Here is a 27497-nt window from a genome sequence, read left to right as displayed (position 1 = left end):
AGGGCAGCATTTCCCTTGGTAAAACACCTTCTGCTTTCTTTTTCTTCTCCCAGAAAGTGCTCTCATACCTGAAAAAAGAGTAGGGGACTCTGTTCCTCCTGGATGCAACCAGCATAAAAAGCTGCCATAGAACACAGAACAGAGGGAACATATGACCTGGAACAAGCAGCTATAGTCTGTAATGAGGAAAAGGGCAAATTTTGCAATCTAATTCACCTAGCCATTCTTGTTTTTAAGATGACCAAGAAAATTAAAGGAGTAAGACTATCCAGAAATTTAAAGGCGTTTATTGGAATGGATTGGTGCCTAAATGCTTTCAGCACATAAACAGCCTGTGAGAAGAATAATTGGGAAGATATAAGTGAACACAGGACCAAGTAACATTTCAGCTAAATATTAGAAAAATAGTGTCAGGCTGTGGAATTACCTTCCAGTATAAATAGAAGAAATAGACTAGGCTATTTAAAAATTAGCTGGACAAATCACTTACTAATAAGTTCCAGGCTCACTGAGAACCCAAAAAGTCTTTTGTTATCCACAGTGGACATAATTCTATCCTGATTACAGATGTAAAACATATTCAGATTAAATAAAAATGTAATTTTTTATATTCTTCTTTGGGTGCATCACTTATCTAATGGAATGTCTCCTAGGAAAGCAATTTAATAGTGCAGCCAATAACAGTGTCTGCAGTTTAAATGGGACAGAATTAGCATAAATTCAACTTAATAGGGACACATTCAGCTAAGACCAATTGTGCTACATCGCAGGAAAATTCTACAACCCTGAAGCCTTATAACCACTACCTGACACTTTAGGAAAAGCGCATATATGAAATATTTGGCTAACAGAATGGGTGGTTTTAAGTGCAGTGGTGCATTTTTTCATTGCTGTCACATTCTGTTGTTTGAGGTCTTTTTTAATCTTTTTTTTTTGACGGCCTCTTCACTTAGTTGGTATGAGCACTTATCAGAATAAGCAACTCTCCAAGTACTTGTACATACTGTTCTACTACAATATGGAAACCCATTCCTTGTTATCCTCCTGCACTGGAAAAGAGGTGGTGGATGGCTGCTACACTTCAGCAAATCTCCCAAAAGCATTTAGATTCTGAAACAATTGCTTCTAGAAATCCTCACTATATTGCAGAAAATGACCTTTTCACATATTCCAGATTTTCCTCCTCCTCAGCAAGGTGAAATAGTCAAGGAAAAAATTAATTTGCCAGCCTGGAGATCCAGACAAATGCTATTGGTTTTCGTAGGTGAAAGAAGAGGTCCAGGCTTTGTTAAAGGGTATGAGCAATCTGTTAAGAATAGATGATCTAGAACCCATAGAAATATATTACTGCAAGAATGACTCAGGCAGTAATCATCACAACAAACTTATAAATAGCAGACAACAGTACTAATTCAAAACGACTTCTCATCTCATGAAGTCATGGTACAGAGCAAGACATGTTACCAGGGAGTTTGTTTAGTCTGTTACCTGTCTCCCATGCCAATTCTTGATGGAAAAGCTCCTCATACTCTAGGTAATTATAGGAAAGTTTTCTTCTAATGTTAGCTGTGGACAGCCTGCCGGTGGCAGATTCCCTACAGTTAACTTTCAGTTGTCAGATTGTCAGTTAGTTTAGTTTTTGTTCCTCTTCCTCAAGAATATGACAGCCATCAGGTTACTCTATGAATACCTATAGGAGACAACAATCCACTATCTCTCAGGTTTGCTATTGAATGAACCCATCTGTCCACCAGATAAATACCTGATATCCACCAGACAGAATAATATTTAAAGCACCTCCTTGCTCTGAGGTGATAGAAAAGACATTTCATCATCTACCCTGGTTACCCATAGACTGGATGGTTGGCTGCCATATTCCTGAAGAAGAGGAGGTATAATAAGTAGGTTAAATGAGTGAGGGGGAAGGTATGCAGTTATAAAAGGGATCTGTGGCAGCAACTTAATACCTTCCCACGTGGAACAAGAAATTGTAGCATCAGTGCATAACATTTAAAAGTTCAGAGTAGTAACTGGAACCATTTAACTGAATCACTAGAAAAATCACAGCAACAATCAGTTATTCAAAAGTGTGTACAGGCTCCAACCCAAAGTTTCCCCTGGCTGTAATCAGCTTTTGTGAAGTACTGTTCTCTGCATTCACCTGTTTCTTTCCATGAATGAAAATTATAACTCAAAGCACACGGGAATAGGTCAGAGGCAACAGATGTCAAACGCCAAAGACCTGTTCCCCGGTCAGGAATATATATAGGAATATATAAACTACCCACCAAGTCTACATTTTTACCACTAAAATTCTGATGGGTTTCCATCTGCTGAGTTTCTATTATCACCTCAGCATTTGGGTTTTCTTAATTATTTTCCAAAGTAAGATGATCAATCTTTAATAGTATATTTGTATAAAAATTTAATCAGCTCATGATACTTAGATTATGCAGTTAAGGACATAATATATGGTGGGGATTTAATTCTTTAAAATGTCAAAAATCTAATTAAATTTTAATTAAAGATTATGTCTGAAAAATAAGGGGTTCAGCCAGATGTGATTAGAAATACCCTGAAAGCAGCTGCTTTTAAAATTGTAATACTGAAGTGCTCTCACAATTACTTTGTAGGGAGGGAGAAAACAAAGTGTGCATGTGCACTTCTGTATGTATGGTCATACTTGTGTGAAATGAGAGAATATTTAAGCCCCCTGGATGAGAATTCTGATCATATTATTTACTCATCCCTCAAAAAAAAAAAAATCACATATCCTGGTAAATAGGGAGTTAGACAATCTGGAGAGGAACATGAGGTACCATACAGTGAACTGTATTTAAAATGAAATATTTTCAACTGTTTCTATTATAAACCTCTTTCCATTATAGTTGTATCAGTACAACTGATAACTTTGGTAAAAGTAATTTAAGTGGGTGAAGCAGAACTGGAAACAGTACTTAGAATTATTGTTTGAAATACATTAATTTAACCTGCCTGCAGGCTTTATTCGTGACTGCAATTTGAACTTTGAGTAAAGCCAAAAATTTTTTTTTCTCTCAAAAGTGTTATGAAGAGTTACCTCCACCCAGGTTTCTCTCAGGCTTCAACTAATTACAGGGAACACAGAAGTAAGTTATGTCCTTGTGAAAATTCCACATCTCTTTGCCTTGAAATTTCAAGCATGCCAAGTTCCACCATGAAAATTAAGAGGATTATTTTTGCATTTCCAATTAATTCCTCAAAAAGAAGTAGTGTGAAAAACAAAAGGGGGGGGGGGAAGATCTCTGTTCTCAAAGATGTAGGGTCTGCTGACTACAGCAGGAAGAACTGAATGCTAAAGCTGAGCTCCATTCATTTGGCTTCTCATAGAAGCTGGTACACAAGAATCAGCTGAATTGTCTCAGATCGTTATTTAAATAAAGCTTCACCTATCTGAAATCCTTGTTCTGATAGTTAAAGCCCTCTAGAAGTTAGGACCTGGCTTCTGACAACAGATGAATCTAAAAGACCACCCCCCATGCCTCAGAAAGAAAACCATCAAGAGATGAAATGAGACCAGAGGACACTGATTGTAGTCATCCATCTGGAGAGGTTATTGAAAACAGCAGGTTTTTCAGGATGTCCTAAAAATTCTGTGCTAGCACCTCAATGCTTTGAAAAAAAGCTGTACTCTAAACAAAGAGGAAAAGAAAAGCTGAAATAAATGCCTGGTCACCTGCTGACCTCTCCATGCAGCAGCACAGAAGAAAGCCTTTGTGACTTATGTATGGCTATATAATTTACTGTTTGAGGAGTTCTGCAATCACTTTACCTAGAATGGAAAGAAAAAAACCTGAGTCGTACATTTTCCTGTGAACAAAGGAACAAAAGTTTTCTGCACCTTGGTGATCACTTACATTGGTTACCAGCCAAGCTAAAATTCCTATTAGATGCCTCTCACCTGAATTTTTTATTAATAACCTTTCCTGAGGCCCCATATTACTGTCCAAATAAATTTTTCCCACTTCCTTTCCTAATGTTTTCAGTCTTTAATTTAAGGCCTTCATGTCACTCTTGTAGAAAAAAAAATGCTTCCCTGTAAGCCTTCAAATGCTGCACCCAGGATAAAAATAAGTAGAGCAGCTGAACATACCTATCAAATCCATGACATGCAAACTTAAACAAACCTAAACTTAAGCAGACAAACAAATGCATGCCAATCTGTGTGAAACACTCACTGGATTGTTCAGATGGTGCCTTTACACTACAGAACATTGCCCCCCAGACTTCAGATAGAAAAAGGAAAGCTATTAAAAATTCAAAGGAAAGCTAGGTTTGTTTTTCCCAGCTGATGAATTTGTTGAAAAAGTGACCTTTTAGCTCAGTTTCCCAGAGCTGTGAACATTTTTTTCATGCTGTTGATATATGTGCCAATTTAAAGTAAGCTATACAGAGTAGTGTTTCTAGAAATATTAAAATCTCAGAGCTTGCTTGGACAGCCATTTGAAAACAGACTGGTGAAGGAGAAGGAGATATTACTAGTTTCTCCCCTAGAAAGGCACTCTCTTTAACTTTTTTCCTAATTATATATCACTATCAACATCAGACTTTCTAAGAGATAATGACATTAAACTCTCATATTGGTTTCAATATTAAGTATCTTCAGTAATTCCTTTCTTTCATGTTATGCTTCCAGTACAAGTGCCTAGACAAACTGTGTAACAAACTACTTTGAAACAAGCAGAAGACATTTGTCTTAGTTTAGACAAGCTTTCTCAAAAACCTGTTTACCTTGGCAGTAATTGTCAGAGAGACAAACTATCGCACTGAGTCCTACAGGCTTATATTCACCTATTGAACTGCAAAGAGCGTTAGTATTAATAGAGGCCACATATGTACATTTCCCTCAATATATCAAAACAGCACTGCTATCAGGGAGGAAAAGAAAGGCCATCATGAAGGAAAGGCCATCTTTTTTTTGCAGGCATTTCTTGGAGGTCAGAATCTTCAGAAGAACAGAAAGAGTCAGAAGATAGATGCATAAACACTTTGCTTGACTTTCTGGAGCATCCAGAGAAAGCTTCTGAGCTTGATTTGTTAACTGCCCAAAACTGATAGAAAAAAAACCCTTTTGAAACAGAAAGAGACTGTAGGATGCAAGTTCTAGTTGCATAATCTTGTCCATGAGCATCTATATCAAATACCTAGAAGACTTAACATCAGCCATCATATTTGCCCTTTGCTTTGACACCGTATTTGTACTTTCTAAATAACTTGATGTATTAGGCATTGTATCTAAATATTTTCTTTCTTTTTTTTTCTCTGTTGAAAGAAGTGTTTTTCTTCTTTGGGATTTTGCTAGGATTCAACTGAAGATTAGTATCTCAGTGTTTTCCTTATGTATATAAAAAAAGGACCAAAAAATATGAAAAAGAGGTCAACCCACATCATGTGGGTTTCTGTCATTCAATACCCAGATTTAGGGCAAGAGCACACTACACACAAGAAATGTAGGTCAAAAGCTCATCACTGCTCATGCTAACAAAATAAACCATAATCATGTTCCATTTACATAGTTTAATCTTCTTTCTTTCAGAAAAAAAATGCCACAAATAGGGGACAAGAGTCAGTCTGGGATTTTAATCTGCACAACTAAATAACTTATTATGCAGCATTGTGGCAGCATGGAGTACTTTAGGGAAGGAATTAAGTTTTAAATAATGGGACTCAGCAATATCCAAAATGGGTGTTTTTTATGCTGGCATGAAAAAGGGAGAAGATTTCTCCTTGCTGATTATATGTAGGATACTATACTCTGTAAAACAATCTGGTGAATATGAAGCCAAACAAAAAAAGAGCTTTGTTGAAGTCATCAACATATAGTAAATATTACCTGCATATTGCAAAGTACATATGAAAAATGTTTCTGTAATTAAATTTTAAGAAGGCAGTGAAACATGCTTCTGTATTCTCTTATTCTCATTTGTGATGGAGCAAATGGGTATAAAAAGTAAAAATAGCCATTTTTCATCTCCAACCAGGCGAAAGCTCATCTCTCTGCTCTGCTGTTGCTGTGCCCATGGCAACATTTACCAATACATAGGCAGATTAGCAATTAACCTAGGAAAACATTAGTTTACTGTAATGCATGACATGTTTTGATAGAGAGGTGAAAACTCATTGGCCCAAGAAAATACTACTGGGGATGTACAGGTCTGTGGTTAATGTATATTCATGTACAATATTGTACATACATGTAGACTCAGTACACACTGCAATTAAAACATTAATTCATGCAATATGTTTGCTTCAATTAACAATGGATGATATTTGCATATTTTTCAATTGACAATTTAGAAATTCCCTTTAATTGTGAGAGTTTGAGTAGAAATCATACACAATGAATACTATCCCTTCTTTTCTCTCTTAGTTATTCTGGTCTCACAGTCATAAGCTAGGAGCAACTTTCGTGACATGAAATAGGAACATAATGCTGACTAAAAAGGAAATTAATTTAAAATCTAATAACTTCTCTGCACTACCATAGGCATATATATTGTGGACAGGCTTTTAAAATTCTTCAGGTAACTACAGTGAACAGAGGTACAGAGGTTCATTTCTACTTTTTAATTTTATTCAGTGTTTTTATCCAATGTTTGGGGGGCCTCCTATCAACCTTAGTGTTGCAATTCCAAACAATCTCTGTTACAGCTATAACATTGCATCAAATACTGCTGGCTATGTATTGTCAACTAAGATCTATTAGAAAACACAAATTCATCTACTAAAAAAAAAAACAAAACAAAAAACCAAAACAAACCAAAAAACACCTCAGAGAAAGCTGCAAGTATCAGGCAGGTGGTTACTCATGTAAACAGTCCACATCCCCAGCCACAGAGTTATTAGAATTAGTACCAAATTAAGCTTTGACTGGCTGCTGGGAATACTTTGATGTTGCTTTCTTTGAACACATAACTCTTCCCTCTCTTCCCCCAGGTGAGGTTTAAGAAAAAAGACAGCAGTAACAGCACAGTGGTAATGTCACAAACTGTACTTCAAAAGAGAGAGCAAGGAAATGGTAGCTCACAGGTCACCAATGTACAAGGTCATGAGTGTAAGGCAGTGACAACTGGCATCACTTTGCATTACGCTCATACAGGATGCCCTTCCTCCCCTCACCCCCATCCCTTCTCTAAGCAGACACACATAGGCATTTTATTCCTCTGTCAAATCTCTGACATGAGAAATGGTATTTCAAAACAGAGAACGGACTCTGTTTTCAGAGACAGCTTGGAATTAGGTATTTATAGTAAAACAACATATTTATATAAGGAGAGAGAAAAATCTAACAAAAAGTTTGAAATGTATTCAGCACTGGAACCTTTAGCACATCATATTCAGCTCAGTTGGTAGTTTGCATCCCTCATCACATGCATTGAGCTGCCAAAGATAAAGAATTCAGCATCTAAACTCACAAAGCTCTGGAGAAGCTGGTGGGGGTAGGATACGGGTACCTCACTGTCAGTGCGAGCTGTGCGGGGCTCAGCTGCAACCACAATGGGCAACAGCCACACACACACACACACACACACATAGAGGGACAAAGCAAGCTTGGTGACCTGGAATCACAGAATCTCCTGAGTTGAAAAGGACCCTCAAATGTCACTGAGTCCAGCTCCTGTCCTTGCACAGGACAGGCCCGAAGGTCACACCATGTGCCTGAGAACACTGTCCAAACACTTCCTGATCTGTACTTGTATTTGTCAATTAATTGACCTACAAGTCAGAAAGCAAGATTCTTTCTGTCTGTTATTTCAGCATATCAAGGCAGAATTTTAGTATGGGGAAAGAACAGCTTTGGATGGAACAATATTACTTCTTCTACAAGATACACGCGAGATACCTTACTCAATATTTAAACAAGCTTTACAAAAGGCAGTAGCTATGCAGATTACCTAGAAAGGCCGGAATTTAGCTCCTACAGCCCAGCAACACTGTAACTCTGACAGAAGTAACTTGACAATTTCTTATGCCCTGCTACTTATAAACTACCCAATCTACCTAAAGTTTGCATGTTTGTACTTTGTAGAATACTTAAAGTAATGCCAATTGTCTAAAAAATTCTATGGTCTGTTGTACAGCCCTGCTTTTTCACGTTCTCCTATAAAAGATTCTTGATCTATCTTGGGAAAAATCCCTTTTCATTTGGCAACTCTAATGAGTTTTTTCCCAAAATCAAGACAGAATCATGTCAAGCCTGAAATTTATGTAAGCATATAAAGCTTGATTTATAATTTTTGTTGACCAAACTTTCTTCTCCTGTAATCATTTAAAACTCAGGCAGAAGCAGGACTAATGAACAGACCTAGGCCTCCATCCAGATAAGCACTCAAAGGCCCTGAAAGAAGGAACTCTGCTGGAAATCGGGGGCCAGCTCTCTTGCTCTGGACTTCATAGCCAGTTCACGGGAACTGAAGCACAGCCTGCACCACTCAAAGTCCACAAAATGAACAAAAATTTTTTTAAAAAAATCCCAAGATTATCCATCTATTTCAACTGGTCTGGACACCTGCTTATTAATTCTTTTTTTGCCATTTTAGTTATGTAGCTGTAATTAGATGCTCTTTAATGTCGCTTCCTAACACTATTCTGTGATTCTGTGCAAATGTAAAAAAAATCAGAACAAGAAAACCCCCAAACCTGAACAACCACAAAATCAAACAGATCAAACAAAAAAACTCCAAAGCTACCAAATAGGACAAAATGACAACCAAAAGCTGCACCCAGTAATTCTGTGCAAAATCCCTGATGCCTGTGTAGCACAAAGGCACTTTCATTGTCTGCGTTGATTGTGTAACTACACAGAAATTACACAGAAAAGCAGCAAAAAAATGCCCTCAAATGGCGTACGCTGTATCTGCCCCAGGAGATGCACAGTTCTGTCACTGATGAGCCCTTGGAGCAAACCTGCACCACAGGCAAACATTTTTATGGAACTGAGGTTATGAAGTCTTTCTAAGCTGTTCCTTTAAAAAGCAATTCTAGATATTATGCCTGTAAATCAACATTTTTGTTAATGAGACAGTGGTTGCACTGGCTGACTCTACTGCCTGAAAATCATAATCCTGAGATTTAGACTGCACTCAAATGGGTCATACAAACCCAAAACCTAATCACAATAATTTTAAGTGTTTGCCTATTTGGCTGGTATTTATTTATAAGTCACCTCCAGCTGCTGGGGATTTTTGGCAGAGCTACCATTTGCATGTAAGGCCAGTTTACTCCTAGCACCAGTTTCTACTCTTCAGTTCTAACCTCAGCCTGTTACTACTCAGCATGTACAAAATCTGTATTGTTTCCTCATAAGCTTTTCCTGCCCTTCAAGACCCCACTATGGTTTCTGGGACCACTGTCTAGAAACCACTCCTGTGAGCTCTCTTTTTAAGTTACCTGATATAGACTAAGACAGGTTCTTGCTGGTGTTTCAAATACATATACACAGCGTTCTTTATTGTTGCTCTTTGCTCTTGTTTATTTTTTGTTGTTTTGGCAGGTTTTTCTTTCAAATCATTTCTTTTGGGCTCTTAATCTTCATCTCCACTTGCCAAAGAAAAATGGTGAACAAGGCACGCAGCTCTCAGTAGGAGCAGCAGCAACACTCAGAATGAGAAGAACAGCAAAACTGACAGCTGTGCTTTTCTGCACTGAGCACAGTGGGTAAATCAATACCCCGGCAGCCCTGCTGCCATCTGTGGAGTTTCTGGAGCAGACTGGTTATTTATAGAAACTTGTTTGCACAAAGCCAATATTTACCTGTCGGGGCTGTCAAAATTTGCAATCCATCTTTGCTGTTACCCTGCTGTTTTTCATGTCAATAGTGGAATTTTCCAAAAGAAAATACGGTAAATGTTTCCCCCCTCATAAACGTTCTCTTCCTGCAAGGGTTGGTTACGTTAATTGTTGCATAGGGCCTTGGGGATCCTCCAGAATGCAGGAAAACTATAGGGGATGTCAAACCTAAAGAGCCTGTTTTTCTGTCTTGTTCCAGCAGCAGCAGCATGGCATTTCCCTGCCAAGGCCAAGTGGAGATTTAATGTTACAAAAAAACAATCATTCCCACTCTGAAACTGGAAAGGTTTTCTTTTGGAATGTTGGGCTGCTGCTGTTACTGTTGTAACCATAATCATTATTTTCAAGCAGACAAGAAGTTTTAACGTGAAATTTCAGTGTATTTGCTTTTAAAAGTGAACTCAGATTCTAAGGCAAGAATGAAATGCTTGGGTGATCTCAATCCTGGCTCCTTGCAGACTGACATTTACATCACCGACCTACAGGCATGTCCAAAGGAGATGAGAAGGAGGAACAGACTTCTGGTTTCTGTCCCAGTTTCTTCAGGTCAGAGACTGGACTGCAGTGCCAGGGCAGAGTGAAGTACTGGGGATGGCTTCTGCCAGTACCTCTGGGTGGCTTTTTAAAGGCTGTCACTAACTAGGACTGTCCTCACAGAGCTTTCAGCTGTCAGTTTTCTGAAAATAAAGGGTTCTACATAATCAAAGACCTATTGAAAATGGCAGTCAAACCCAGCATCCTAAATCTTTATCATTTTCCATTTCATTGAAAGAAGGTATCTGCTGCTGTAAATCACAGAGGTGCTCAGGGTACAAAGCCAGCTCTTGAGAGCACCTGGAGTTTAAGTGAGATACCATCACCCAATGGGTCAGCACCCAGCCACATCACTGGCCAGCAACCTGTGCATCCTTGCAGGACAGAGCTGGAGAAAGCAGGGCAGGACTTAAAGTAGAGCAGGACTTAAAGTAGGGCCAGTAGAAGCATTCTCCAATAAATGGTTTAGAGAATTAAGGATTAAATTATTCTGTCAGATGAGGAATGGATTCTGTGATCTGTACAGCAAATAGCAGTGGAAATAGGACACTGCTTAAATACATGCCAAGCTAGCAGCCATCTGAAAGAAATGGAGAACAGGTGAATAAGGACACTAAAGAGAAGCAGAAAATCTTTTCAATTTGCTTCTGTTTGTTGTAATATTAATTACTGAGCCCTATGACAAACAGCTTCCTAGCCTTTGGGTAAGAAACGACATAGAGCCAGAAAATGGAACAGGGAAATTTCTCATTCTTGTTTTCTCTACTGAGACTCACAAAAAGGTTCCTCTTTTATATAATATGGTTTCAGATGGTTTTTGAATATTATTTAAAGAGCATGTCAAAGCCACAACAAAGTAATTCTTCCTCTCAGATAAGGTCCACGAACTCCCCTCAGGGCAAGTATTAGAGAGCCTGCAGGAAAACTGCTTGTTAGACAAATGGAGCCACAGATGTTACTTTTATCTCGTGTACAAAGCAAGGATGTTACATACAAGGCACAGATACCCAATTACGAAAAGTACTATTTTTAAAACAGACTTTTCTCCAAAACAAAAGGCTCCTAGAATTTTGTCTTTTTTTTGTGGGGGGGAGGGTGAGAATTTTTTAGTCTTGTTTCTTGCACTGGTAATTGGCATTAAAATTTTTGAGAGCTGATAATGCTCAGGACCTCACAAATTCAATCTACTGGTGACAAATGCTCTTGTCATATATGCACTATATCCACAAATGCATAATTTCTTTACCTTAGCATAAGCATCTGAAGCATAGTATGGAACCTCCAGGGCTCAGAGTTCTCCTGCACTCAGATTTATCCATAGCCAGAGCATGGTACTTTTCATTGCACTACATTATTAACCAAGTTTTATGTTAGTAATATCAATGCTTCTATTGTGCTTTGCCAGACGTAGTCTAGCAACCACTGGGCTATTGCTCCATGTTGATTAGATAAATGTTTGTTCTATCCTGCCAGAAAGCAAACAGTGCCCCTATCCCAAATCTTTGCTGGTGAAGCCATGCTTCCTTTGTTAAGCTCTGACAGATCTCACAGCAATAAGAGCACTCCATCAAAAGAAGAGCAGTCTCAAGGAAAGGGTAATGGGAAAACAGTGGCTGAATCTAAGTGCTAGACTGGAGCTCACAATGTCCATTACCCAGAAATTCTCATTAACTACAGACAGCACAATATTAGCAATGTGCCCTACTTGACTAAATGTTAGCTAAAAACTTGACAAGCACCACAGTCTGAAGGTTCATTTCCCACTTTAAACACAAAAAACCCCAAAACTGAAAGAAGGCCATCCCTTTAATTTATGCACTGTACTAACATTTAGGTAGCATATATCTAATTGCTGACTCCTACAGATGCCTTTATATGACCTTGGACACATAATTTAATCCTTCCATGTATTCATTCTCCTTTTGTCTTACTCCCCAGCACTGAAGACTGGCAACTACCACATCTAAGAGAATAAACAGAGGAAACTAATGCTACAGGTAGTATCAGTATCTCTCCTGCATATGTTGCTGCAACTCAGGGTTTGAACCACTGCCACTCTGGGCTACAAGATCCAGAAGGGCAACTGAAAATGTTGGGTACTTATGCTTTCTCCTGAATTACCTCAGAACTTAATCTAAGAAATGTAATTTTCAGATACTATTTCATTTAAGGAAAGAAAACCTGAGCTAAGTAATTGACTTGATTTATACTGTGGCACATAATACAGGCACTCAGTTCTCCAAGAGGATCCTCATGGCTTAGAGGGCATTGGGAAATGTTGTGTCCTGAAGCATGCAGCAAGGCAGATGGAATAGAAGTTTAATGGTGTCCTCTGCTCCAGTGTCTATTACTGAATGCCAGGAATGGGACCAGGATGACCCAAGTGATCCTTTTCAATTCAGTGGTCATTAGTCTTTCCCTCCTGAGTCTGTTTTAAAAGAAAAAAAGGGAAAAAACTGATTTCAGCCCTCAGTAGACTTGTGTGATTAGGGTAATGAGGAAGAGACCATTTTACAAAGCAGTTAAAGGATTCTTTCTCTCTTTCAGATTTCAGAATGCAGCTGGTTTCAAACTCCCAGCTGGCAAAGAGGGGACTTCTCACCATAAGTAGTCTGCTTAATCTGGGGACTTCTCAATCAGGCACAGATGAAGTAGTGACATGATTACAGGCCTTGGTCAAGTGTTGCAATGAAAAATGATTTATACTAATCAGTATTCTCTAGAATCAGTGCAAAACAAATCCAACACAACTACAGACCTTGAAAGAAGTCTTAGCCACCACTCTTTCTTTTGTCTGAAAATACCATCTTGACAGATCTTAGCCAAGTAATCAAATACTTACATGTAGCACCCAACACATCCTGGCCATCAGAAACATCAGTGGCATCTGTTAAACACCATCTGTAAATGCCCTTTTGGTGTTCACAGGTTGGTTATGACCATAAGGAAAACTTAACATTTCTGACATTTCAGTGCAGTGGTGCTCCCTACACCTCTAGAGATTTCCAAGTTGTCAGAAGCCATCCACTGTTACCCACGACCAAAAAACCCTTTCTGTCTCTGCTCTACTGAACACTGAACTGAAATGCTCATGCTAAGACAGATGTGCAAGTCTCCTGATTTGTGAAGGTATCAACTACTATGCATAGGCTGTTTTAAATCAAGCTTAAACAGCAATTTACAGACAATTTAGAGGGCTAGATAAGAAAAAGAAGATGTGAGAGGTGGATTTGGCTGGCTCCACTTAGCTTTTGGGGCACTGTGGCATAGAAACCAGATACTTTCTTGCTGTGATCTCCTGATGGCAACTTCTCTTTATCCCTCAAGTCTATTTTGATGCCTCAGAGCAAAGTACCAGCTTCCACTTGGCCACTATGTGTTATCTGCTCAGTGGCATGTTAGAAAGAAGGGGAGAAGGGGGAGAGGAGGAGAAGAAGAGAAAGAGAAGGAGAAGGAGAAGGAGAAGGAGAAGGAGAAGGAGAAGGAGAAGGAGAGAAAGAGAGAGAGAGAGAGAGGAAATTTACTGCAGTCAGAATTGTCAGAATAATGGGGTGACTTTGGACCAGATTTCAGTCTGTCTCACACTGGATTAAAAAGCCAGGCTTTGGACCTCAAACTGGTAGTATTTGTGACACTGATGTATTAAAAATATTAAAGATAAATAACCAGTTTTGAGACCTTTTAAAAATATAATACATAGGAACTTGAACAGGCATTTATTTCAGTCTGCCTGCCCTGTATCAAATTCCAGATGACCATATGGTTTAATGCCTCACATTCACCTACAGCAAAGAAGGCTCTGCCTTACTGGCCAAATGTGAGCCATGCCTATGACTCCAAAAAGGAATCCAAACTGTTCCTCACATCATAAATCATGCCCATGCCACTTCTATCAGAACATGAGCCTTTTTGCTCACAAACTTGATCAGGGTCATTAAGATCCCCTCATTAGCAGTTTTATACTGTCTCTGCATCAGCGTGGATGGGCTGAGAGAGGTCAGACACTGGAACCTCCTTTATTCTGCACAGGAGAGCACATAAGCCTGGGGAATGGAGAGGGTGTTTTTAATTAATCCAACATAAATAAAACTGCCTGAAAACATAGTGAGGAATAGAGACTCAGCCTTCTGTAGGTCAAACCTAAAGGCTACATTTGTACCCTGGGACAACTTCATTATCCTCAGCTGAGCTGCACAAGGGATTAATTTAACCCTCTGAAAAGGGTCAAGAGAAACTGGGAGAGAAACAGAACAACCCATTAATAAGAGCTATAAGAATACATGTTTGTAGAGTTTAGTTCAAATTCCTCCTTACAGCTGCTGTTTTTAGTGTAATCAGGTACATTTAGTAACATCACAATTTCTATTCTGCTCCATCTGCTGTTGTCAGAGCCCTTTCTTCTATTATATATTCTCAATAGCTTTTAATTTAAATCATTTATATTCTCAAAACCCTAAGATTCTGAAAACCCTAAGAGAAGCCTAAAGTACTGAGGCTTGTTCACCTGTCTACTTGAATTTTTTTCTTTTGCTTCATTTTAACTAATTCTAAAAATGTATCGGTAAGCCAGAGAACATTTTTTTTCCTTAATGAAGCTAATTGTTTCAGCTGTGGGCTGCAAGCAGTGTTCCTATTCCAGAAGGAGAACACTGTCAGATTCTAAATGTGACTGTGTACCTTAGGTGTAAAATTGTGCAGTAGCTCATAATTGTATAGGCTGCCACTACCAAGCTAGAAAAAGAAAAAAAAGGGTGGAAAGACAAAGCATTAACAGCAGAAACATCCTAGGACTCAGCATTTTTTAAGATCAGGGACATATTTTTAGTAGCTATTTATATTTCTGAACTTTCCTTCCTTTAAGATGATTGGTGTTTGGGCAGCACGGTGAGGATGCCACATTGTCTTTTTATCTGTTTTGATGAACTAAAGCATCCCAATGTAAATGGAAGCACTGGAAAATGTAAATGATACTGAAGTTACTCAAATACTTTTCCCAATCCCAGCACTTGTAGAAACAAGGAGGAAAATACCTTTGTAGTAGATATCTAATTGAAGGTGACCTACCTATGGCCTCCAAACCAATATGGCCTGTTCTCTTTTCATCCCTCCCTCTCCTTTCCTTGAGGGTTCCCTCATTCCTTCCTCACCCATAAGCCAATTTACACTTCTTCCCATCACACAGCAGGCCTGCATCTTGCTCCAAGAAAGGAAATGTGCAAAGCAGGAGGAGACACTGGGGACACTCCAACCATGTAGCAGCCAAGCAGCCCATGACCTGCAACTTCTGTTTGATCCAACACCTCTCAACAAACAAGTGGCATCACTGGTCTAGTTTAAACCTTGATGGTGCCTAGCTATGGACATTTATCTTCACACGTGTGATATAGTATGCTTACTCAAATTTTAGCCCTTTCAGACCCAAATTTGGCTCTAACCATGGTAAAATTGAGTTTTGAAGAAAGACAGCCCCCATTTGGATGCAGTGAGCCAGAAATAAGTTGACAGAACATAAGAAACAATTTCAGGGTTAGCACATAGTGTTTCAGGGTTAGCAGACAGTGTTGGCTACTCCTGCTCCTCTACAAAACCACTTGTGTTAAAGGAAATTTCACATCTCCTGTAAGAAACTAGAATCGCGGTATTTTAACTACAAAAGCGTCCTTGGCTAATAAAATTTACATCTATAAACATTATTGCAGCTTGTTTGCAGGGAAACCTTAACCCTAAGGACTCAAGCCTATTTTTGCCTGCTCTGAAGCACAGCATTGAATCCTCAGTACTTTACACCTGCAATACCCCATGAAGTAAGGACAGCGCTGCTGCTCAAGGGTGGCAGAAGCAGAAAGCCAAGGATCAAGAGGGCAGTTCCCTTGCTTGCTTCAAGGGGGTACACCAAATCTGTGGTGGATGGAAGGACTGAAGCAGATTGTGTCCATTTGATGTAGTCATCAACCACACCATGAGACAGGGCTTTCTACTTTCCTACTTCTCAGAGATAGGATGCCTGCCAAATACAAATAATATTTTCTTGCTCAAGGCTGGTCTTAGTGTTTCCACTCTGGATATGGCATGAATGTTCTCTCCTCCCTTCACAACACACACTGCCAGCTTGAACCAATATTGGCTTACTGTTCTGCCTTTCCCCAATTTTCACTCTTTTTTGTCCTCAAAGGCTGCAAGGACCTGCACCCTGCTTTCCTCCTTTGGATTTTGCTGAGCACTTTCTGGCTGTCATTCTGCTTTGGTAAAACTCAGAGCAATTTTACTTCACTTTTCCAGAGTTTTAGAGAAAAGTCCTTTTGCTAGCTTTCCTAGTTTTAAGTAAGGATACTAAAGATTTACAGAGAGATGCATCAAATCAGCCTGTATGGAATAGGAAACTTGCCCTCTAATGTCAGGTATGCCTGCAGCTTGCTCCTGCTTGGAGTGTAGCTTCTAAGTGATCAGTTTGGCCAACAGAGAATTTATTATGCCTCTCCAGCTGCAAGTTGAAGCAAATCTGAGTGTCCCCTGAGGTCAATGGAAAGCTACTAGATATCATCTATAAACATCTCAGCCTGACTCCTGATACTTGCACTACTGAAAACAGGACCACAAGCTTTATAGCATCACCCTGGTACTTTTACTTCTAAAGTCCTTTATCTTAGGACTGATTTTCTAAAATAAACTAGAAAGGAATATAAGGTGCTATGATTTAATGTTTTAAAAGACAGCCACCTAATTCTGAAGGCTCATCATCAGCTTCTGGATGAGAGAGAGGCAGCAGAGAAACATGCCTGAGATTTGGCTCCCCTTCTTGTTCTCCTAAAAGCAATCTAGAATACTTAGAGTAGGATATCTGCACTGGAGGTGCTGTAGCCAGGTCATGCTGATATTTGCATGAAATTTTGGTGGTTATCATGAGATGTCCTCTCCTATTTACCCTGTGGCAAGACAAGCCATATTAAAGCAAAGCCCTGGGGGAGACAGTGGACTGCCAGATCAGTGAGAAAAAGTGAACAGTCTGTACAGGAAAGCTCTTTTTCATGATGCTAACTGAAGCTTTGCCAGAGGTGAGGTTTCTAAGCAGGGATGATTTTCATCATCACTGAAGTAAGGCCACCCTCAAAAGACCCAAATAAAAGAATGACATCTAAGCATTACACTGAAACCAACTAATAGACTAGCCAAACTCTTTTAAAAGAAAAATTCAACAAAATCTAACCACCTGCTAGGTTAAGCCAGTTTCTATTGAAAGACCAGTAACTCCAGTGTGGCTCTTGATGAGAGCAACACAACTGACTGCAGGGGGTTGGATTATCATCTTTAGAAATTGGTGGTTAAAGATCCTGAAATACCACAGGATTAAGAGCAGAGCAGACAGAATCTCAGCTGATCAAATGCTACTGTCAAACACACAAAGTTTAATATTCCTTTCTATCAAACCCAAAAATATGCATAAAATAGTGGAAATCTGCTCTTTTTCTTTATTTTCAAACTCATACTTCTCTATGGTATTTTCAGAATTGTCAAGACTGATAAGAGCAGGAAAATAACTTGATTAGTACCTAAAATCTTTATATTGTTTTACAGCCTTGTTTCACTTATACATTTGTCAGTATGGCATATGTATTAAATTACCCTTTTTTGCCTTTTAAATCTGCCTAGAATCACATGAAAAATTAAAATTAACCTGGAAATACAGAGATCTTCATCTTCTGCAGAAATTTACATTTCCAGTGAAGATCCTATGAGTTGTACTAGTAAAAAGTCTTGTAGGACTACAGAGCTAACTAAAAGGTGATATATTCCCCGATTATTTGTAACACAGAGACAACCATTTTACTTTTTGCATCAGTAATGTTATCTCCTCCTACTACATAAATCTGTATTTCCCATTAATTTCTAATTGGATGCATGCATACTAATATCATATTGAGAAAACCCTCTTGTCTGCAAGACCAAAGGACTCAGCTTTCCTAAGAAATCTCTTACACTTTTCAAAGTAACTCAAATCATGCTTGGTTAGCACTTGTATATTGGAGTAATACCACTGAAGTCTATGTAATGGCTCCTGTGACTAATTCTGCTCAGCACAACAGAGAGCTCAAAAATTTCTTATAAAGCAACCCATTCTTAGACATAAATTAAATGTGCTTTGGTTAATTATGTCCTCTCTTTCTCATGTACACAAGGAAAAATCAAAGAAACAGAGAACTAAATTGTAAAAACTATAAATAAAACCTTTCTTTTTAAATATATGGAGTAACTAAGCAGTATCCTCTGTGGCCATAATATCAAGACTTGTGCCGATACACTGCAGAGTTAAAATAAACGTAAAACATTACAGCCAGAATTGAAGAGCTAAGCATTCCCAGCAGGGCTTGATTGTCAACCTATCATGATCTAAAACACACACATCTACTTCTGCTGAGTCAATGTGATTTTAAAAAAAATGGATTCTTTTTCTAAAAAAAGGTTCCCTACATCTCCAAGGCTGTTAAGGTTAGCATGGACTATTTATAGACATCAATGAAAAAGGAGGAAATCTTACTTTGCTCTCCTACTGTTTGCCTACTGTTTGGTAAGAGTAGCTTGCAGGTTTTCTGCAAAATCTCTATCATCTCTTGACAAAACTGGAATTATCAACAGGGCACAATTGCATGGCAGCAAGATAAATCAGTGACATTACAGAGTGACTTGGAAGGATGAAACAATTTGATTGACTGTGCTGCTGGACTGTAGCAGCCAACTTGGCTACAAGTACACACTTTCTCTTCCTCTCTCCCTTGCATCCCGAGAGCAAAGCAAGTAACAAGCTGTTATCCCTGGTGGAACAGTCTCTTTTGTGTATCAGCAATCGAAATTGTTACTTGTTTTGCGACTGACACACACAGAGCTCTCTGACATCTTTCATTTTCTTTAGGAGGAGATGCCTTTTGGCTGACTTCATGGTGCAATTTGACCACTTCAGCCCAGGAGGAATTCAACTCCTTAATTCTGGAGACCAGCCTAAAAAAGATGCAAGTTCTAGCACTTGTTTCAACACGGCCAAGGTTTTGCTTTCTGGACTGGTGTTCTTTTTAAGCAGCTCCTGAGTTTGCACCCTGACCATGATCATGTAAGTGATGGATAATGCTGAGGTGACCGGAATTGTGAGGCAGGACCACTGTGCTCAGCCCCAAAAGTGACCCACATCCGCCGTGTTCACTTTTTACAGGTGCTCTGTGGCACTGGCAACATGTAGGTGCTCCAAACTGGCTGTGACATCGGGGATGCACAGTACCCTTGCTAGGTTAAATGGTTTGCCAGCAGCAATGATGCAGAGGCAGTGATGAGAACACCAGATTGAGGGCATGATCTGAAAGGATCTGGATTCAGGCCCAGGTGTCTGCCTGTGCAGGGGATCATGATGAAATGTGCACATTTCTTCACAATCACAAGAACCACACACTGTGATTATCTGCTGCAAACTGCAATAAGCTCTGGGATTTTGGTGCAATAAAATCTTTAAATCATAGTTCAGGCAAACTTCTGGGATAATCAGCAACTGAGCTCTGGTGTTTAAGTTGAATGGGGACTTTCCTATACTTTTCACATCATGAATCTGTCATTCATCTCTCCAGCTGAAAAAAACTCAATTTACATTCAGTTACTAGTACCCAATAACATCTAACAAAATTAGAAAGGTGTCTCTTTTATCCTTTGTTGAAAACTGACAGAAAGTCCTTTAAAAACCAAAAAAAAGGAACACAATCCAGCAATTGTTTATCTTACCAGGTCAATGATAAACGTTTATGGTCAGAAGTGTATGCCTGAAACGCTTGATATTTACTCCACCAGAGACATTCTTAGTCAAAGTTTCTTGCTTATACCTTAAATTTGTAACACAAATTGAAAGCCTTGAAATGCACTGGGCTAGAACCTTTAGCAACAAAAATTGTTATTGGGATTGGTGCAAAGTTCATTCTGGAGTAGATGCCCATGACTGTACAATGATGGAAATCCTGCATGCAAAGGTGAACTGATACATAATTTCATGCATGAAAAACCAGAACTTATTTTAAGACTCACTTGTACCTTTTCAGTACCAATGAAAATGAGCATAATTTCACTTGCCATTGAAAATAAAACTTATGACATTCTAAGCATAATGGCAAAACACCGTGTTGCTGTTTGAGATAGGGTGGTAATTTGAATAGGGGATTTTAAAAGGTAAGTTGGGAAGTGGGAACAAAAGAATTTACTTGTGAAACTGCTGTGAATAGACTTTCCACTCTTCTATTAAATATTTAACTGGGTTATAGTAGCATTTAAAGGCAGCAAAATTCAAGACCAGCCATTAACATATAAATATAACCCAGCTCCTCAGTGCAGTTACAGAACACCAGAGGTGTTCCTAACTCAAGCCTTTGATTGTTTACTACTCTATGCACCAAAGCAACTGGTCCTGTGGAAGTGAGAGGTTTCACAGACATTCTTTATCTCTTTGCAGCTACTCCTAAGCATGACCCTGAGAGCTTGAACAGACAACAAGGAGTCTCACATAGGGGAGGCTCCCCTTTCTGAGAGCTGAGAGGAGCTTCTGTTGGCCAAGTGGCTTAATTCCAGCATCCAAAGGTAAGTTTGGGGAGGGAGAGAGCAGAAGGTCCCTTGTGAGGGCACAGCGGGGATCAGGAGAGAAGCCTGCTTGATCCACAGTCCTTCCCTTCCCTGTGGCTCGGGCCACAGATACATTCTAACCCCTTGTGCTGAACACAGGAACTGTGAGGTAGCTTCCTTGCAGGACACGATCTTCCACACAAATGTTCCTCAGCACCACGCTGAATTATCTGATGGGGAGGTGATAACCTTGTGGTGCTGCCAAAAACTGGGCCATGCTTCCCTTGTAGGGCACTCAAAGCTTTAGCTCTAGCACGTTCTGGCACATCCCAGCTGGCTGAAAGCCAAGGGCTCTGCTAAGGCTGGTTGTGCTGAGGCAAGGGAGCAGTGCAGCAAAAGGCACACCTTGACTCTGCTGCGCCTTTTGCTGATGATCCATCCACATGGAGGAAGGACAAGCTCTGCAAAGCCTTTCTGGTGCTTTCATGCAGGACAGCAGGAAATACAAGAAGACAAACACCTGCATTTCTCAATCTGCAGATACCTTCTCGCCAGTCCTTCAGGAAGTCTACCAGAGCTGGGATAAATCTATGACAACTTACACCTTTGCCAGAAAAAGAGTGGGAACTGGGAAACACACCACACCTGGAAGAGGGACTGTGGCAGCAGCTCTCTGGCCACAGAGAATCACAGGCACAACTTTCCCAGGCATTGTCCTGGGAAGGGCTGTAGAAGATCAGGGAAAAGGATGATAAACAATTCTTTCTTATCTTCACTTGCTGCACCTGTTGAACATGTGGAAAGTGTTATGGAGATTTGTTTCCCAAAGGGTGGTTTCTTAATTGGCCAATGGTGATGGTGTTTGGATTGAAGGACCAGTTGGGTCCACCTGTATCGTGAGTGTCTGTAAGGGTGATGGGTTTCTTAATAAGTATAGAATAATGAAGTGATTGATCAGCCTGCTGAGAATCATGGAGTCAATGCTAATTATTACCTGGCTGGGGGCCTGGGATGACAAGGGGCTGCAAAGGTAGACTGGAATAACACCATCCTTTGCAGTGGCTTCTGTAAGGCACCAGACAAACCCTAGTCTGAAGTTACAACCTTATTAACTTTCATGGCAAAGCACTTGCAGAGCTATATTTGTAGGGATCTAGAAAATCTATTTTTGTTTATGTTTTCAAATCTGTTTAATTGACTTGGTGAAGCTAACAAATAAAGAAACATTCTGCAGCTATCCTGAAAGTCTTCCTTTCACTTCCAAGATCCGTGGGTTCACGTCTTTCAGAAATGTGAACTCATTCAAATCTTTTCACAATTTCCCCCACTTTTAAAAATATTTCCATTTCTTTCTCACAGGTGTCAGAATACAATGACAGCTTTGATCTTACTGGAGATAACTGTATGTGGGTAGATTCTTTTTCTTGAAATGCAGACTGGGAGTGGATCCAGAGGTCAAGCCAGAAGGTTACCTATATTTGAAAACCACACTTACAGAAAATCCCTTTGTGTGGCTTCTAATACGAATGTGAGTCTTGAAATACCTAGCTTTGAATGCTGCTCTCTGTATCACGATGCTCCAAGTCTTAAGAAAACTGAAGTTCAAAGAAAAGGGAAGACTAAGAGAGTTGGGTTTGTAACTATGGAACAAGCACTTTCTTTGCCACATCAAAAGCTCTGATAAAAGGAGTCCAGTGATTAAGGATAAGAGCATATTATTTGATGTATTAATTTGACAGTGGGCTAGCATTAGTAAGAAGATCTCCTTTTTCACCCCATTACAAGATTGCTTTTGTGCATTACAGAGGAGTTTAAAACATCCTAGATAGAGCTAATCAAAGTTCTAGTTTAAATGAAGGTCATGCATGTCCTCTGAGGTCTAACTTTCACATGCTTTTTTTCAAACCACTTAACTCCTAGGTAGCAAAACCTGCTAGAATTTTGTCAAGTCCACAAAAAATGGATCTGTGCTCTTCAGACTTTTAAAAATGCTGATGGTGTATTGCAACATGTATGGATTCTGCAGGTTACCAAAACCAAGGATGCATAACAGAATGAATATTTTCATATTCAGAGTGACTGTCGTGACCCTGACTGTACTGAAACTTTATTTAATTTGGGTGAGGTATGTATGCAGATGATGCTACACTGGGAAGTGTAAGTATGGAAGACAAAACACTTTCAAGTTACATGGCCTCTGATAAAGAACTTCAAATGGAATCTCTCTGACACAAAGTCAATGTTTCTTCCCTTGTAAGGGAAGAAGTCTAAGGAGGGCTTGAGTTCCTAATGAAGGGGGATGTGGGGTGTGTGAGCATTTTCTCAACAGATACTCCAAGAGAAGGAGGTACCAGCAATATGATCTCAAGAAAAAGGGAGTTAATAAAAACTTCTGCTTGTGGCCATCAGTGCTGCTGTCCCCACTTTTTTTTTCTGAAGAAGCAGCAGGTGGAGGGGAGGGGTATGATTTTATTAAAGTGTTCTAGTTCTCTGGAAGATATCAAGTCAAAATTGAGAGAGTATGTACAGTTCTTTTCTTTTACATTTTTGCATCTGAGAACAGTAAAAAGCAGTGATTTTAAGTTGGTTTTTGAGGAGACAAAATAAGTGAGATCCATAAAGGCAGCACACTTGAATGGGCAAAGACATGCCTCCTGGAGCCTGTGCTGGGCTGAACTCTAGCTTCAAATGATAATATCCATGAGGTAGTGGCATTCGATTCCTCTTCATGAGAGCAGTCCTGAACTCCTGCCAAAAATCCCTCTATATGCCACTTAGTGCTTTAAGACAAGAAGGATAATGACAGGTCTGTAAAATCTGCTGGAATTGACAGTTCTTATTGTTCTGAAAAGTTTTTGTGACGCACAGGAATTTTCAGATTAGCACTGCACAATGTTGAACAAAATGGGTGTCAAGCAAATCAATGGGCTTTTCACAGTTCACAAGTCTATGTTTTACTGCTGTTCCATTTTTATTCTGTGCTTGGTCTTGCTTTGTTGTGTGCATGTGCCATTGGAGATGTGATGTGTATGCACTGAACAGGGAGTGAGTTTTCCATGGCATGATGTTCCATGTAAACCAAGGCTTAGCACGGAGAAGGTTTTTCTCCTAAAAAAGTGGAGTTTTTTTTCAGACACAAAAATAAGGAACTGTTTATATTTGTGTGGTCAGTCTTAATTGGAGTTACAACTGTCTTCTATTCTTTTGGAGGTGAATGCATTGAGCCACCTTTTTTACACCTGTGTGTAAAAATTTGTGCCAACTCACTTGAATAATGGGGTGAAAATACAATATACAACTGAGGCAAAACCGAAGACTGGTGGCTCTAGCATCTGTATACCTAGAACATGAGTGACCACCAGGGTTTTTGTAACTGAAGGAGGGTTAAGATCCAGGGAAATAATTAAATATTCAAACTTAATATCTCTCAACACATACAAAGCTCAGATCAGAATTTCTGCTCTATGCTTCCAGTATAGTTTGACATATGGGTATAAAGCTCTACAAGCAGATAAAAGATAACCCATTAAGCTTAAAGCCCATAGAAACAAAACAAAACCTCTGGAATGCCTACTCCATTTCAGTTTTCAATTTACCATCATTGAGGCAAATACAAAGAAAAAAAATAACTTGCTGCCTTTTTGAAAATCTCGCTCTTCCCAGAAAAATATAAGCATAAGACTGAAGATCAGAGCAATGCCTGGTGGCATCTCGTGTAAGTCAATGGAGCTATGCCAATTTGGTCTGGCACCAAGCATTTTAGAAGACATATGAGCCCATCAAACCAAGTGTTTTCCAATGCAACCAATTAAAGCTACCCCAAGATAGCATTTTTTTTTTCAGCTTCTGCATCCTCCCAACTGCTGCCAGCATGCCACAGCTCTCACTGAAGCCTACTCACTCCTCTGTTGCTGGAACTCTCATAGCCTGGGAATCTGAAATGCCTCTCCCACGCAGATCATCCCCAAGCACTAACGACGAGCAACAGTACTCTGCACCATCAGGTCAAAAAACCAATGCAAGCACGGCTTGGACTGCAACACAAGTTTTTCCACCTCAGGCATCACAGGGGTTGGAAGCCCTCAGACAGACTGATCCAGTGCTTAGCAATTATAGGCTGTCTCTCTCTCTCCCTCCCTCCCCAGCCCCCTCCTTTTATCTGTTAATGCACGGGGGTAGACAAGCAAAAAAATCCCTTCAAACAAGGTTATGGGAGAGAGAGGAACTCCATCACAGACAATGTTTGCCTAACACTGGTGACTAAACTTGAGAGGTTTATGTTGTTTGAACTATATCCCTGGAGTGCTAACAAGAATTAAAATATCATCTTAAGAGTTGCAGTCACCTTAAAAGACAATGTTCTCCTATGCTTTCACATCAGCAATCATAAAATAAAGCAGGAGGCAGAAGGTATGGAACAAAAAACCCGCAAAGGTGCAATTAAGCTTCATTTTGATGCATCCCAAAGGTGTCCAAAATGACCAGCCTGGAGTCAGGAACAACCCATGCCCAGGTGTGCAAGGGTCCAGGCTTTCTCACAGATTTTTATGGAATATCTTAGCCTAGATCAAAGCATCCACCTTCAAGATGGGGGAGTGGGCACATCTCTCTGCCTAGACTGCCGTATGCAATGGGATTTTTAGCTACACCAGTGCTAAGTAAATACAAATGAACGATACAAGACCCTGGGGAGGGTGACATAGCAACAAAATACCTTCCTCATTGAAAAAAAAATATTCATTCTTGGCACTTTCATCACTGCTGAACAAAAATAAGAATTGCAATAATAGCTAACAGTTATCTTTTTTTTTGCATACCTTAGAAAAATGCCTTTTTTTCTAAGCCCAGTGCCATAGGATGCCTGGGGCCATCATTTCAATAAAAGGTGACCCAAACATCCCTGGGAAATACAGGGAAGAGTGACTTATATCTGTGTCTTCATAAAAAGCAATAAGTCAAGCTTAATAAGGGGTCCCTCCTGCATTTGTTATACATCAGGTTAAACACTCAAAACTACACAGAGGAGTAATATTACACACACCAATAGACACTCTCCCTGTATTGATGCACTGAATTCTATGTTATGTATTTTTAAAAAAAATTATATTTATCCAGCAGCTCTTCAAAACACTGACATATTCTTTTTTGGCATCAACTCTGAGGCAATGCTGCATCCTTTAACTGGAGGGATAAGCTCCATGTACACACCTTCCTGCCACAACTTGCAAGGCAAAAGCAAAGCTGACCAGTCAAACCAAATCTAAGGAAATTTACACCCTCAGCCTGAGATTCCCAGGCAGCAATATGACTCCTCAGCAGTTCCTAACGCTGGGAAATGAAGTGCTGTGTTAAGTTCTAAAATGAACACAAAATACCAAAAATGGATCCCTAGAATGCAGCCAGCTTCAAACAATGTTTGCACCTAGTTTGGTTACTATAAAATACCCGATATACTTGACAAGCTCAGGAACAGGGTGAAAAAAACAAAAAGTCTTTTTCTAAATCTTTTTTTTCTGATGTCTGCCATTTCTCCTATGTATTTTCACAAACCAGATAAGATGACTACAGTCTCAGAGACGGTTAAGCAGAGACAACCATGAGCTTCATGCAGCAAAGCTCCCTGTCACGATAAAACATGAACAACACTGAGCTGAATTCATGGTTGGTGTAAGTAACCCCAGAGGGCTGCAGAGGGACAGATTTGCACACATACTTCCCTCCTCTTTCTAGATATACTGTTTCTGCTTTACAGAATCAAAAGCAGAGTCCCGAGAGGCAAAGAAATCAACTTCTAACACATGCCCCACAATGGTGAAAAAGGAAACTCTCCACACTTTTCATGTACTCACAGGTTTCATAAACAAATAGGAAAGCTTTTGAATTAAATGTGGTTTAAAAAGCCTTCAAAGAAGAATAAAACAATTTGAGAAAAAGAGAAAAGGTACAGGAGGAGTAGGAAAAGCAATGACTTTTTAGTGCTGAACTCGGTGATGAATGATGAGCAACTCGTGTTTTCTTGGCTCAGGGTCTAAACTGGCATTTGACAAATCCCTGTAATAACATACCTGTTATTATTATACTGACACCAGAAATACTGGTGATTTCATATGGACACCTCAGACTTTTGTGCCTGCAACATTCTGCTCCATGTGGTTTGCTTTGCTTTCCTTTTCAAACGCAGGGGTGATCTGAAATACCCCAAGAACACAGCATCCTTCCACAGACTAACCTCAATTAGGCTGAAAAAAACACCCAAGGCAATGCAAACAGCTAACTAGTTTGTCTGATGCCCGAGATCATTCGGAAGAACATATCTCGCTACACAAGACAAAAAACCGAGGAATTCTTCGGGATATCTACAGTCGCTACTAATTCGCTTTCTGCCATCCCTCGGCACCACCAATCGCTCCATGCCCGGGCTGAAACAGGATAAAGTACACGGCTTTACTTACAGAGATCTCGTAGCTCCATCGTTCCCGTTGACAAATTCACCTCCCACACGGCCGCGAGCGGATGACTTAATGCAGCCTTTGGCGGGCGGCACCGTGCGCACG

General features: G+C 39.7%; 1 protein-coding gene across 2 annotated transcripts in view; it reads right to left on the bottom strand.

Annotated features, from left to right (window-relative positions):
* The window catches only part of ELMO1 (engulfment and cell motility 1), a 300985-nt gene that overhangs the window by 55142 nt on the left and 218346 nt on the right, over positions 1–27497 (bottom strand). The window contains exon 1 of one of the 2 annotated variants that reach the window (XM_005428657.2): positions 27396–27497. The exons of the other annotated variant lie outside the window; for it this stretch is intronic. The gene's annotated coding sequence lies outside the window, so the exon portion shown is untranslated. The remainder of the gene's footprint in view (positions 1–27395) is intronic. 2 annotated transcript variants of the gene reach the window in all.

Source organism: Geospiza fortis, unplaced genomic scaffold, assembly GCF_000277835.1.
Source record: "Geospiza fortis unplaced genomic scaffold, GeoFor_1.0 scaffold255, whole genome shotgun sequence".
Classification (NCBI taxonomy): domain Eukaryota; kingdom Metazoa; phylum Chordata; class Aves; order Passeriformes; family Thraupidae; genus Geospiza; species Geospiza fortis.
Note: the sequence above shows the minus strand (reverse complement) of the source record. Positions and strands in the feature narration are given on the sequence as shown.